General features: G+C 39.9%; 1 protein-coding gene across 1 annotated transcript in view; it reads left to right on the forward strand.

The window, feature by feature from the left end:
- Window positions 1–343: 343 nt before the first annotated feature.
- Window positions 344–14,554, forward strand: part of STAG2 (STAG2 cohesin complex component) — a 118,396-nt gene continuing 104,185 nt past the window's right edge. Inside the window, exon 1 of the mRNA XM_079727422.1 lies at window positions 344–699. The gene's annotated coding sequence lies outside the window, so the exon portion shown is untranslated. The remainder of the gene's footprint in view (window positions 700–14,554) is intronic.

Consider the following 14,554-nt stretch of genomic DNA (forward strand, 5'->3'; position numbering starts at 1 on the left):
CCTCCGGACATTCCTACCGCCCTCCCCTCGACCCCCCCCCCAATAAAGAAAGAGGAAACGCGGCGCGACCGGCTGCGCGGCGGAAGCGCTGCTAAACGGATGAGTAAGTCAGGCGCGGGCACGCCACCTTGTTTACCCCACTCGGCGGCGCGCCCCTGCGGGCGCCTCGCTGGGAGGCGGCGTCGGAGACGCTGAACCCGGGAGGCAGTCGGCCCCGATTGGCTGGAGATTGGGAGGAGGACGCTGGGTGGGAGGGCAGGGGGCCAGGCGTTGCAGTGGCGACTCTTTGCCGCTAGATGACGCTCCCTCCCAACGGGAGCCGGGCGCGGGTTCGCGGCCGACAGATGGCGCCTGCGCGTTCCATTCGCCTCCAAGTCGCCGAAGAGCGAACACCCCAAACAATCCCGAAGCGCCACCAAAAAAAAAAAAAAAAAAAAAAAAAAAAAAAAAAAAAAAAAAGAGAGAGAGAGAGAGAGAGAAAAAAAAAAACCCGCCGGATCCGACCGCCACTTTCAAAACCCCCCACCGCTCTAGAACCGCGGGAGCTTCCGTCCCTGAGTAGAATTCGAGGGTGTAAAGAAGAGGAAGGGAAAAATATCTTGTACCAGCCCAGGGGTGAAGAAGCCCCCGGCCTGAGAAAGAAGGAAGGAGGGGAGGCGAACAGTCTCGTTGCTGCCTCTGTATACGCTGAGGGGGGAGGTAAGTTATAAAATGGCGGAGGCGAAGCTTCTAGAAGTTTGGAGGGGCACCCGGAGGGCGCGGGGCCCACCGTGAGGCGCGTGTGGTTGAAACAGGGCGCGAGAGAGGAGTTGGGAGGGAAAGAGACTGGGCATTCTTGCCGTTTAATTTCCTCTCTTCTTCCTTTGCCTCCAGCGGGGCCCGCCGTGGAGCGGGCGGTCAAGTGAAGGCGGGGAGAAGCCTCCTCGTCCCCGCGTAACCCCCAGCCCTTCTTTCTCCCCTCTTCCCCCAAGTGGCTCCCTCAGCACTACCAAGGAACTTCCAGCCCCCCTTCCTCCCTACCTCCTACTCCTAGAGTGGCTTTCTACCGCAGGACTCTTCTTTTCGACTACCCTCGCTGAAGGTTTTCTCTTCCTTCCCTCGCCCCACTCTCCCTCGGGGCCTCTACGGAGACCCCCCCCCCCATGGGTGGCCCAAAATGGAGAACGCGGAGCAGCGCAAGATGGAGGCTCTGCTTCTCGGTGTAGTGTTAGATTTAGGTGCCTTTTCTCCGGCAGGCTCTTAAGCCTGGGAGAGCCCGAACTGGAGGTGGGGTGGGGTGCGAGCCGTAGTGGGGAAGGCCGGGCGGCCGCGGTTGGGGTGGGGGAGAGCGCGGCATCGCGGCGAGGGGAAGGAAGAGAGCAAAATGGTGGTGCTGGGAACCTAGGGGGGAGGGGAGGCGAGGAGGCTCGCTTGTGTATATTTGGGCCTCGGACCGAGGGAGGCGAGGGAAAATCTACTCTGATCACACCCCTCCCTCGTGCCCCCTCCCTTCTCCCTTCCCCTCCTTCCTTTCCTCCCTCCCTCCTCTCCCTCCCTCTCTTCCTCCCTTCCTAGAGAGGGAACAACATTCATGTGACGGGCCCCTCTGCTTCTCCCCCGCCCCATCATCTCCAGCGCGTGGTGGGGGAACTGCCGGGGAAAGCGATTGGCATCGATCTCTCCATCCCTTCCGAGGCCCGACTTCGGTCAGTTTTCTTCGGGCAACAATTTTCTGAATAGGTTGGGGTCTGGCGGTGTTGGCCCCCGCGTGCAGACCTTGCCCCGAAGGGGGCCCTGCCTGCCTGGCATGGGAGGAGGGGGGAAGGGCGGGAGTGGAAGGCTGTTTGTTGGGGGGTTTTGGCGCCACTTTTGTTTTAGTTTTAGTGCTGCTTTTCGTTCCCACCCCCACCCGCACTGTCTTTCTCAAGGCACGAACTGAGCTGATCCTTGCCCCAGGTAGGCAGCTTCTGCTTTTTCCCTCCACACTTTTATTCTTGCTTGGGGTCGACTTTCTTTTTTCTTCTCTCACGTACCCGGTGATCTGTGGACGGCGATTTTAGGACGGAACGGGTCGGATGGGCCATGGGAGAGAGAAGGTGTGGGAAACAGCATCAAGTAGTTCCGCAAAACTTTGAGCCCCGTTCTCATTTTCTTCTGGCCTACATTCGTAAACGTATTGTTGATTTCTGCCCTTTTTTTCCCCCGTCGCGAGAATGTCTTGTTTTGCCTTTAGTTTTTTTTATAAACCGCTGTACTTTCGACATTTAGTTTCCGCTCCCCCTTGGTGTATATGCCATTTTATTTTTAATCATGAACTGTAATGGGTTTTATCGTGTGATTTTTCGTGCTGCAGTGTTCAGCTGTAATTTTTAATATTGCATTAGTAGTTTCATCTGGTTTGTGAGACTTTCTCTTCCGTGGCCTAGAAATGTTTTATATGTTGTTGCCTACCGCCCCCCCTCCTCCTTTCTCTTGGATGTAGTTTGTTAATTGAGGGTCATGGTATTTGATTAAATGGTTATTTACAGTTTACGTGATATATCTATTCGAAACTTTTGATGTGTAGGATTAGATTTAAGTAAACGAAGAGCTCGTGTTGGTTTGAAATGGTTCCTTAAAATGCGCGGGCCGCCCTCCCCCCCCCCCCGTAGAGCCCCATCTTCCCCTCACACTGGAGTGTAAATTCCATACCCCTTTTCTCCCACGGACCGCCGTATTTCACGGCAGCCACACCCTGTATTTGTCTCTGTGGATTGGGCTCATTATCAGCTTAATTTAGTGACTCTTAAACCACCATGATGGGACTTGCTTAAGCACGAAGCTTCTTTTCCTGTTTAGTCCTAGTGGTTAGTGTCGAAAGAGGAATAATCGAGGTTTCTTGATGAAACCTGGTGCGGTCCAACCTCTGCCTTTTTTCTGTTGTCTTTTTTCCTACTCCGGGCTGTTGGCGGTGTCAGCACCGCTGCTGGGGGCGGGGGTGGAGGGGAGAAAGAGTCGGGTTACCGAAGTGCGTCATTCCTGGCTCTAGCAGGGCCTGCTCGGGAGCTGCTGGTGTTTGTTACTGTCCTCGCAGCACTTTCCTGCCAACCTTCTCTCTCTGCGTATTGGTTAGGAGCAAAAGCAGGAGGCGGTCTCCTAATTCTATCTGTAGCCTAGCGCGTTGCGTTTAAGGGTATATGTGAACTTATTAAAAAAAAAATCGGCCTGGAAAGTGGATACATTTCTCTTTAATGACATACAATTCAGGTAGTTTAGACTTGATTTCATGTATTTTCCAGTGAACGGTGGGGTAATTTTGAACATTTTAAACCACTTACGGTAAAATGCCTGTTTTTTTTCCTACACTGATATCAATCTATAATTAGGAATCAGAAGGACCAGTTAAGGCATAAGTGTTCAGCGGTCTTTCAAGTGCTTGAACTGTAATTTTATGACACATTATGTTAAATAGTCTTTTTTTTTTTTTTTAGTTTTGAGCCAAGGTGCTACGTGAATGCAAGCTAATTGTAAATGTTTAAGTTCGTTTTCATCACGTTCTTATTTACCCTTTTAGATGTAATTTTAAATATGTCCTTGGGATCTTATTGGCTTTATCAGATTCTTAAAGCTGGGTATTTCCCTTTTTAAAAAAAAATCCGAATTCTTAAAAAAATTTACCACCTAACAAGGGGTTGTATAGGGTGGCTGTACAGTTACATTGTTAGATTCTTGACTTCTTGCTAGTCTTTGATACTTTTTTATCTTTGGATTTTTCTCTGTACATACTGAGCACAATTAAATTCCTTTTAATTCTTTTCTGAAGATAATTGGGGGAGAGGTGGGAGGTAGAGATGAAACAAAAGTGGCCTTGAGTTGATGATTGTAGCTGGGTGATGAGTACAGGAGAGCTCATTGTACTATTCTCTCTACTTTAGCTTGTACTTGAATGTTTCCATAATTAAACAGAAAAAATTTGGAAGAAAAAAATTCAGATTGTCTTGCAATTTTGGTGTAATGACTTAAGTTTATATTTACATATTATTTGCCTGGGAAACTTGGCCTTGTGTATAAGTAATTACACAATGTCTGACTTACAAACTCAAAAAATATTTAAATTGAACCAGTATAGAATAAGCAAGATAAATGGTTATAAATTGGTTGAACTTTAAATGTTTGTAACTTAGTCTGAATGTGCTCTACTTTTAGTTTCTTTTTTAATCCTTTGAAAATAGGAAAATTCCATTAGCAAATTTTGTAAATTCTGCTTGGTGTCTATTTCATTAAGTTGGAGTTCCAGTGAGTCAGTATGAAAGGGATTTACTATTAATAGGAGGGGCTTTGGCAGTTGGAATAAATGACAGTGGAAGGGATTCGGGTGCCCTAGGGAGCATTCCTGGTAAGAAGATCGAGGTAGGAGTTGAATTCAGTTTCAGTATTTGGTGTTTAATGAATGGGTAGAGAAGAGGATTGGAAAAGAAATCTACTTCTTACCTGTTCTTTCCCACTGTGAAATAACTATAGCATCCTAAGGTATCAGAGACGGGCAGTGGGGGTGGGGTGGTTTTTAAAAAAATTGATCTGAAAATGAATGTTTACATACAAAATGAGTTAAAGCTCCCCTCCCCCCACTTTTAACCATCTGATGCTATAAATAGGTAAAGGTTGATATGTAAAATATTTTAATGTTTTCTATTAAGAACATCTGACCATTACCCATCAACAGTAAAGTAAAAATGCGTTGCCATTAAAACCTTCAGTCTCCTTAATTAGTGTATTTGTAAATTGCTCCTACAAAGAATTTGTAGATCATTTGAAGTTAAGTGCCTTATTTTCTGCAATTTTGTGTTGTTCAGTGGCAGGTTTTTTCACCCTATAATATGTATTTTTGATCATACGTCAAAGTTTTAAAGGGAACTGAAAATAATGGATATTTAACTTCTGTATTTGGCGAAGTGTGATCCCTAATCATTATTAAAGCAAAAATTCCACCCTAGGCTGGGGACAGACATTTCATAATTGTTAATATTAGTCTGTTTGTATATTTCACATTCATCATTTTAGCTTTAGAAGGATATTAAGAGAAGATAATGTATTTTGAACTCATATGCGAATAATACTAAATGTTGAGGATTGTGACTTCAGATTTATTTTATTGTGAGGCAAGAGCTAAACTACTAAAGCAGCAAATTATGAGTTTGGTAACTTTGAAGTCTAGTTAGGTTTTTTTTTAAAGCCCAAGTACTCAAGATTTTAATGAAATTAAATTATTACTTTTTCATTGTTTTCTTTTTGAACCTTAATGACGTTGGTGGTCTCCTGAGAACCTATGAATTAAAATGGGTGGGTTGGGGTGGGGGACAGGCTCAAGCTCAAACCATCCTTTGGGAATATAGGGTTAGATGTGAATATACACCTTGGACAGTTTAGTAATGCTTAATACTCTGCATGTTTAACTGATGCCACCCACAGTCATGTGTGGGAAGGGAGTAAACAGTGAATAGCATATTCTTCTTTGGGTTCTTTATAATAGATGGAAGACTTCAGTTTTTGATGCTGCAAGTTAACTTTCGAGCTTAAAATTTACATTAGATGGATGCAATGATCTATTACATCTCAGTGGGATAAGGTTCATATCTTTAATGTGACTTTTTTGTCTCACATGTTAAAAAAACACTGGTCTTGTGTTAGTACTTTGGCATCGCTATTAGATTATTCGAAGACTTGAACACAACAGTTTACTGTGTAGTGGAGCACTATCCTATACCTATTTTGGGAGTTGGGGAGCATAGCAAAGGCAAGGGATAGTCCCAGTTATCTATGGGTGTCAGTATATATTGAAACACCGTTAATTATCAGAGAGTAAAGAAGAAACTTTAAAGATACAGATTATTTTAAAAGTTCTTTACATGTATTTTATTTGTGTAATTTCTACATTTGATACATATTTAGGACTTTTAATTTGTGGTTCAGTACTGCTCCTGTATAATAATTTTCTAATATCTCCTGCTATCATGAGTGGTGGTTATTGCGTGTTCTCTTTGCCAAAGGTACGTGAGAAAACAAAATTGTCAGTTTGATATTTTTCAGTCTCCTGAGTTGCCTGCTTTGCATTTAATTTAACCAAATTTTATATTTTGTCAGTGTGAGTGGTGTTGCTTGGTGGAGTCTTAATTTTTGTATATGTGCATTTAAAAAAAAACTACATCTCTTTAGCAGCTATGGTAATCTGCTACCTGAACTGTATTTTTTTTTCTGAACTGTATTTTTAATGTATGCTTGCTATAGTTCTGTCTTTGCTACTAGCCAGAAGAAAACAAATCTTTACATATGGTTGGTCTAGTCTAAGATTATTGAAATTGTTTTAAGCCCCACCCCCTCCCCCAAATGAGGGGAGGGTGAATAATGTTGATGGTCTCTTCTTTTTTATTTTAATTGGAAAATACACGACTAGGCTTGATGAGACAAACTAGAGCGATTTCTGTAAACTCTGGATAATCTAATGTACACCTCAAAGGTAAAATTCCTTTATAAAAATATATTGTTCAATCTTTGCGACTGGCTCCCTACTGTATCCCTTTAAATTCTTCAGGAACACCCAAACACTGGTAAATATAAACAGCTTGTGATCGCAAAAAATATATATATATATATTGTTCAAATTCTGTTGAATGTTGTTAGAGGGGGAAAAAGCAGGTCCTATTTACACTTTTGCATGAATAACATTTGTTGTAATGGGATTTGACCTATAACTTGTTGAATCCTGAGATATTCTAAGAAACTCTTAATTTAGTTGCCATTTGAGTGACTTTTAAATGCCAATAACTGTACTGTGTGTTTTAACATGTATTGTTTAAACTTCTCTGCTACCTTGCAAGATAGATGGTTGTCATTTTACAGATGGGGAAATTGAGGCTCTCAGAATAAATGACTTGTCACATGATAATAATTGACAGTCTGAATTCACACCCATATTAGTCTGGCCTCAAAACCTTTGTACTTTTTTGTTAAACTCAGTAATTTCTCTTAACTGTGTTAAGTCTTGGGATATCTATCACTGAAAGCATGTATCTTTTCAGTGTTAGGAAATGATTTTTTTAATGTATAGTACAAGGTTAATGTAGGTTTTTAATGTAGGGTTAGATGAGTTGCTGCCTGATGAACGGTCTCAATTGTGTTTTATACTAATAGTTGAAATAGTTGAAACAAATCTGAGCTTTAGTTTTGTTTGAGTATGCTCATTATACAAAAGTTTGTGGAATAATATATATATTTTTTTGTTTTAGATGGGATAATATGTTGAATTGTATTCTTGATTTTTGGTAGGTCATACTATGGTAGATAGAGTGGTTTCACTGATATTTTTTTTCTTTTGTCATTTAAGCTCTATATAGAATGGAGCTAAATGTGTCTGAGAATAGTTCCCCAATCATTCAGCATGTATATCGAGTGATTTGAAAAGAGAATTTAGGTGACTCTTATAATTCATTGCTCTGATTGGTTCTGTAGGGGGATTTTTTTGTTATTTAATGGTACCTTAAAAATATTTTCTTCTAAGTGTTAGTACCTTCTCTGTTTCTACTTTCTATTCTAGTTCATCTTTTCACTTAATTAAAATTTCTTGTTCTTATTTTTTATCAGGTAATAGTTAATATTGCTGCCCTGGATTATTTGGTTCATTAATGATCAGAATCTTGGTCTCAGCTTTCTTTGCTTTTCCTCTTTCTCCTTCCTGCTTTTCATAAACTATAACTAGAACTTTTCTAATCTGAAGGAATGCTAGGTATCATGTAGCTGGCCTAAGATAAATTAGTGGAGATGGGGTAAAACCGAAAATATTAGTGCTTTTCACAGCCATGAGTCAAATTTATATATTTTATGTTAATCATTTCCTTAAGCTTCATTCTGTAGGAACTATTTTTTTCCAGGTGATACTGTGTTCTACCCAGACTCAATATTGAGTCTTTTCATCCATATTTTCCCCTTTGTAGTCCAAGAATACCACTGGTGTTCTACCACAGAATTATGCCCCAAGGCATCCATTGTATATAATAAATTAGTTTCTCTCCAGTGCATCTAGAAAGATACTAGCTATGTACTGTTCTTGGGGGAATTCAGGAAATTGTCACTCATATCATTTTCTGAGTTCTGTGGTTAATAACATGAGGAACCCTGGTTGAGAAAGGTTGCTAGAATATTAAGGGACTTGGTTTGGTGCCAAACAAGGTTTTACTTTTCATGGTTTCTTTCCTGTCAGTAACCCTAATATAGCCTCTACTTAAAACTTAGGTTTGATAAAAAGTGAATGCAGTTGCTGATACTGCCATTTCTGTGGGATAAATTGGTCAGTGTTGATTTCAAGCAGTTAGTGCTACTTAGTTGCTTTAAAGAATTGAATATTGAATGTGGGAAGTTAAATGCATAATTTCATTTGTAAAAAAGAATATTGTAGGAGGTCTGTTCATTATATTATTCAAAGCCTTTTAAAAGAAGTCTTTGACAGTGGCTAACATTAGCAATAGGTAACACTAACTGTACTCTTACTGTGTGCCGGACACTATTACAAATGCTTTATGTGTATTAGCTCACTTAGTCTTCATAACCCTCTGAAGTAGGATGACCATATGATTTTTTGTTCAAACCAGGATACTGTTGAGAGTGAAAGGGGGCACTAACTGGATGGCATGCTAGGATAATAGTATAAACTAGGACTGTCCCAGAGTAACTAGGATGTATGATGACCCTAATTAGCAACCACCCCCCTTTTTTAGAAGAGAAAACCAAAGCTTAGGAGGCCAAGTAACTTGCTCAGTTAGTAAGTGGTAGGAAGAGATTCGAAACCCTTATGGAGATTTCTTTGGTCATGAACGTGATTTAAATTACTTTACACTGCCATATTCTTAGAGTTTGTTTGTTTTTACTCTTTTGGAGGAGTTTTTACTGGTATGGGGTCGACAGTAAAAGACAAGATACAGTGTTTTTAAAAACCCAGTAGAATTTCCAGTTGGCTTTTTTCAAGTGACTCTTTAAGACTTAAGTGATGATGTCTTAATGTTGAAAACCAACTTCTCTGAGTGAGGTCCTCCTAAATAAAAACAGAAAACTCCACGATAACTACTTTTACTATTTACATCTGTATTTGTTTTCCTTACATTGTTTAGACTCCCTTTACGGGTTTCTTAGGAGGAAATGTGAATTGTATGATATTTCATGGGGGCTCTTAGATGGAAAATTTCTTCTGAGAAGAAAGCTGAAAGAGACACAGTTTTGTGACTAAGGAGAAGTAGTATTAGAAAAGAAAGAAAAAGGTCTAGTTTAGAGACTTATTCGAAGTTAAACTGATTCTGTACCATAATTTGAAAATTAAGTCTTTTGGAGATTGATGTGTCATTTCGTAAAATTAATAGTTGTCTTTTATTTTTGGTGACTTTTGCAACTGCTTTGTATTCCCAGCCTGTTTGTTTGTCGTACACCCCCCCCACACAAATGATTCAAACATTTGGTGAAATGATTTCAGCATAATCACAGATTTTACTATTTTGTAAAATAAGATTTTTTCCCTCTTTTTTCTTTTAGTGAGGGTGAGTAGTAGCTGATCTTAAGAGGACTTCATACTTAGCTATTTTAATATTTCATTGAGGATTTTTTTTTTCCGCTAGCTAGTTCACTTTTGTAAGTTTTGTTGGCATCACTATCTTATAAACAACTGAGAGGCTATTAAGTAGGTCTATTCAATTCTTAAAGTCATTTATTTAGTTCATTAAAGCCATCGTGAACTTGGAAGGCAGGGACTGCATATCTGACCAGAGGAAGGAATTTGTGGGCCACATAATGACTGGTAAACAAAAGGTTATTTTGTGGATTTGATTTATTACAGAAATTAATACAGTTGGTTTTTTAAAAAAGCTATTGCTGGGTTTTAATATGGGGCCCATGGGTAGGGTGGAGGTGTGAGAACCCTGTGAAATTAATGTACAAAATGTATAACTGCATTTATTCAAGTTCTCAAAAGAGTTCATTCGTTGTTTTTTCAGCTGATACTTAAAGTGCCTTCAGGGATGGGATATACAGTGGTAAACTACATAGTCTCTGCCCTCAGTCAATGTTGTCAGTTTGAGTTTTATCACCCCAAAAGGGTTAAAACTAACCCATTTTGGAAACATTATGTATTGGGATTACTGTATATTAAAGAATACTAAGCTAAAACCAATAGCCATCAATGCAGTTTTTTTAAATTTTTTTTTTAAAATTTATTATTTATTTTGCGGTACGCGGGCCTCTCACTGTTGTGGCCTCTCCCGTTGCGGAGCACAGGCTCCGGACGCGCAGGCTCAGCAGCCACGGCTCACGGGCCCAGCCACTGCGCGGCATGCGGGATCTTCCCGGACCGGGGCACAAACCCGTGTCCCCTGCATCGGCAGGCGGACTCTCAACCACTGAGCCACCAGGGAAGCCCAATGCAGTTTTGATAGTGTCCTTAATTTAAGATTAGTGACAAGTATTTAAAAATAAGGACTACTCTGAAAAGCTTTGGGGGAAAATAACAATTAAGGACTGTTGATGTAGTATTGCAATGCTTCAGTTCAGTCTTCGGTGGTTGTTAATAAACTAAGTTTAAGGAGCCCATGATCATTCCCTGTAACCAGTTACTGTTGTCCAAAGGTTGAGACCTTCTAAGTGATATTGTGCTTCTGTGTAAAAGAAAAAGAGGCAATCAACAATCACTCTGTTATATGGGACTCCTGTGTGTCTTTCTCTACCTCAAGTTGTAAATGCTTGCGTTTAAGTAGGAACTTAAATTTATCCATGCTTGTGTTTTGCTTTTTGACTTTGGATTCTTTGTTGGAGTGTTAGCTTGAAATGTCTTTGTAGCAGTATATGATATTCATTAAATTCATTCTCTACATATATATGATGATGTAGGTTTGGTATATTTAAAGTAGTATTTCCATTTCAGGATTGGGATGTATGATACCCTCTTTTCTTGGGTTTCTAACATTTTTCTCTTTTCAAAAGCAAGAATTTTTCCACACTCACCAATGTATCTCCTGCCTTGTAACTAATTTGCAAACTTTATGGTGATTAGAATGTTACTACAAAGAACACATTTAATATTCTCTTACTAAAAAAGGCCTTTTTTGTGATTTAAAGAAGTAGTATTGAAGATAGTTGGGAACATGAACCTTTGAGAATTTCCCTTCTATGCTAAAGAAGTAGAGAAAATGTAGGAAATATTAGCAAAGCCATAATATTTTTCCTTTGGGATATGTCCCTCCCTGTTTCCACCACTCATTCAGGCCAAAAGACATTCCTCAGACTTTATTCCTGGCAGGAGAATTGAGGAAGTGGTGGTAGCCATGGCTGGCAGGGAAGTAGAAGCTTGAAGGTATGTTTTTGAAAAGCAAATTTGTCAATGACAAATGGATTTTTCCAGTTTGAGTATATGTACTTTTTTGAGTTTTGGTTACATGTCAATGCATAAAGTGCTACTATTCATTGAGGAATATTCAGTGGTTGCATTCATATTTGGGTGTTCTAAATATACTTGAAAAATTTCAGAGGGATTATCTGGACAATACAGGATTATATTAGAAAAGATCATTTAGTAGGGAATTAGTTCCTAAACCTTTGAAGTTAGACTGAAACAGTTATCCAGGTTGCTGCAGAAAAATAGCAAACCTAACATGAGAGATAATTATTTGTGTGTATAAATATGTAATGTTTATATGTACAATATTGGTGAATATCCAAACTTATGTCTTATAACTAGTTTACCTTTTTCAGACAAGGGATTACGTTTTTATCTGATTTTGAATTCTTGTCTCATTGTGTAATATGTATCATACAGATTCTGAAATGGTAATTAAAACCTTAGGTTTTCTAGGAAAGTAACCCTACATTATAATTACATTATTAATATCTCATCTTCAAGACCTGTATGTTGGAAGAGAAGTAGTTAGTTTCCTCTAGTTGGCTTTGCATTAATGATAAACTTTGTGTATCTACAGGATATCATTTATAGGATCTACTACACAGCAAGGCTCCCTAACATTTAATTTTTGTTTCTTAAAACAACCATGTGAGGTAGTTGGTGGTATTTTCATTTACTGAGGTTCAAAATAGTTAAGTGACTTGCCCAAGTTCACTCAGCTAGTTAGTGGCAGAGCCTACTTTTGAATCCAGTTCTGCCTAATTCCAGCACACTTCTTTACACAGTGATACACTGCCTTCCAGTGGGATATTTATAGACTTGTGTAGTGATAACTTTTGGCGGGGGGTGGGGAGAGTAAGAGGGGGCAAGCATCCTAACTTGATGAGACTGAGGAAGTTAGACTTCTCAAAGTAGAAAACTTTTGGAAATTAGGTAGGGGAAAGGCTTATTTTCTACCAAGAGCTGATAGGGAATAAATTATTCTCAGTCCGAAGTTAGATGTGATATGTTTCGTATTTTATAATAAGCATCAGATAACACCTAGGAGAGGGTTGGGTGGGGGAAGATGATAAAGCTTGTTACATTGAATTTGTTTTAATCCCCAGTAAAGTGACATCTGAATTAATTTTAAGGAATTAAACTTCTTATAAAATAAACTATGAAACAAAATGTTATCCAAAGCATTGTTGGCATATGTCTCACTAGTAGTGTTCCTACTAAAGGACAGTAATACTAATGGGAGCAAAATCTGTTCAGGTAAATTGGTCTAAATCCAGATAACATCATGATGCTACTTTATGTTCTTCTGTTCTGTTTTGATTTTCATTTTTCTCCAGCGCCCCTTTTCTGTTGCTTTTCCATCTCCAGTATCTGTACAATTTCTAAAATTCTCCATGGAAAGTAGAACTGTTTTTTGTTTGTTTGTTTGTTTGTTTGCGGTATGGGGGCCTCTCACTGTTGTGGCCTCTCCCATTGCAGAGCACAGGCTGCAGACGCGCAGGCTCAGCGGCCATGGCTCACGGGCCCAGCCGCTCTGCAGCACGTGGGATCCTCCCGGACCGGGGCACAAACCCCCGTCCCCTGCATCAGCAGGCGGACTCCCAACCACCGCGCCACCAGGGAAGCCCAAGTAGAACTGTTTTGATGATGATTTCCTTTTTTTACTTTTATGCTTTTACTAATAATACTATATAACTCCATATGCTAGGCACTGAAATAGAAGTGATTTCAAAAATAAACCCATTTTATCCTCCCAGCAACTCTCTGAGGTAGGTACTGCTATTGTTTTCTGTTTACAGGTGAGGAAACAGGTGCAAAACAAAAAGGTAAAATTGCGCAAGGACACATACCTAGGAAAGCGGTGGAGACTTGATGTGAACCCAGGCAATCTGATTAGTGTCCCATGTTCTTAGCACTACAGTACCATACTGCTGATTGTTAACATTAATGTGAATGGTTTCCTCATCTTGGCAGTGTATTTATTTTAAGTCTTCTCTTTAATCGTGAAGTATGTTTGCTCATCCTAATAGGAATTTTAGAGGTCAACAGAAGACTGGGAAAATTTCTGATCCTCAGGTTTCCTAGCTATAAAATGGGTAATCCTGCATGCCTTATGTTATTATGGGGATTAGATAACAATACTTTTCTGAGTGTTTTCTGTATGCCAGACAATATGCCTAGGGTTTTGCTGGCATGATAGGCCCCCAGATAACTGTAATATTTTCATTTATTGAGTACATTCTGTATGTCAGATACTTGATATACTACTTTTACATCTTACACTGTATAGGGGATATTGTACTCATTTTACAGAAAACTGAGGCCTAAAGAAATTTAGTAATTTGCCTAAATATGTTCTCACCTCTCGACTGTTGTATTTACTGTTCCCTTTGTCTGGTGTGGTTGCTCATTTCTTCAGGACATTTTGTTCCCTCAAGTAATTAGCCTTTCAGTGAAGTATTCCTTGGCCATATCATGTAAAATATCTTTTGCCCCCAACACTTCCTTTTCCCCTTACTGTATTTCTCTGCATGGCTCTTTTCATTATCAAACATAGTTTTATGTGGGTTATCTCTTTCCCCACCTTAGAATGTAAACTCATTGAGGGCAAGAATATTTGTCTTGTTCATTGCCTTAACCGCAGCACCTAGAACAGTGGTTGGGACATAGTAGGTTGTATAATATTTGTTGAGTGCATGCATTATGTGGTATCCCGAGACTCACTAGGCTTACTTGCAAGCTGATCCTGAATTAGACTGATTTAATCTTAATGGACCAAGATGGGCATTTTCCGAAACAGAGATGTGATGAGGATTGTGCTTGGGGCTGTTTTGGGGTGGGAGTGGGGAGGCAGTGCAGTCTCATGTTGTAGTTTTTAGAAGTCTGTTCTCATGAATTGCCTTGAATTCCGGGAGGAGTATGTGCCCTCAGGTCAGCTTCTAGGTTCTGTGAAGCCTTTTATCTCTTAGTAGAGGTCTGCTTTCCAGCTTCTTACTGTCTTAACTTTCAACCCCTCGTTTTGCCTAAAGATTTGTTCATTGACCATTTATAGTGTATTTGTGATGTGCGCAGTGTGGAGCTGTGAAGCAGGGAGTTGGCTTCATACAGGAAGATTCCTAGCTTTGTCGTCATAATATGTATATAAACATGTATGTATGGTAAAAAAAA

The sequence above is a fragment of the Hyperoodon ampullatus genome, assembly GCF_949752795.1.
Source record: "Hyperoodon ampullatus genome assembly, chromosome: X".
Taxonomy (NCBI): Eukaryota; Metazoa; Chordata; class Mammalia; order Artiodactyla; family Ziphiidae; genus Hyperoodon; species Hyperoodon ampullatus.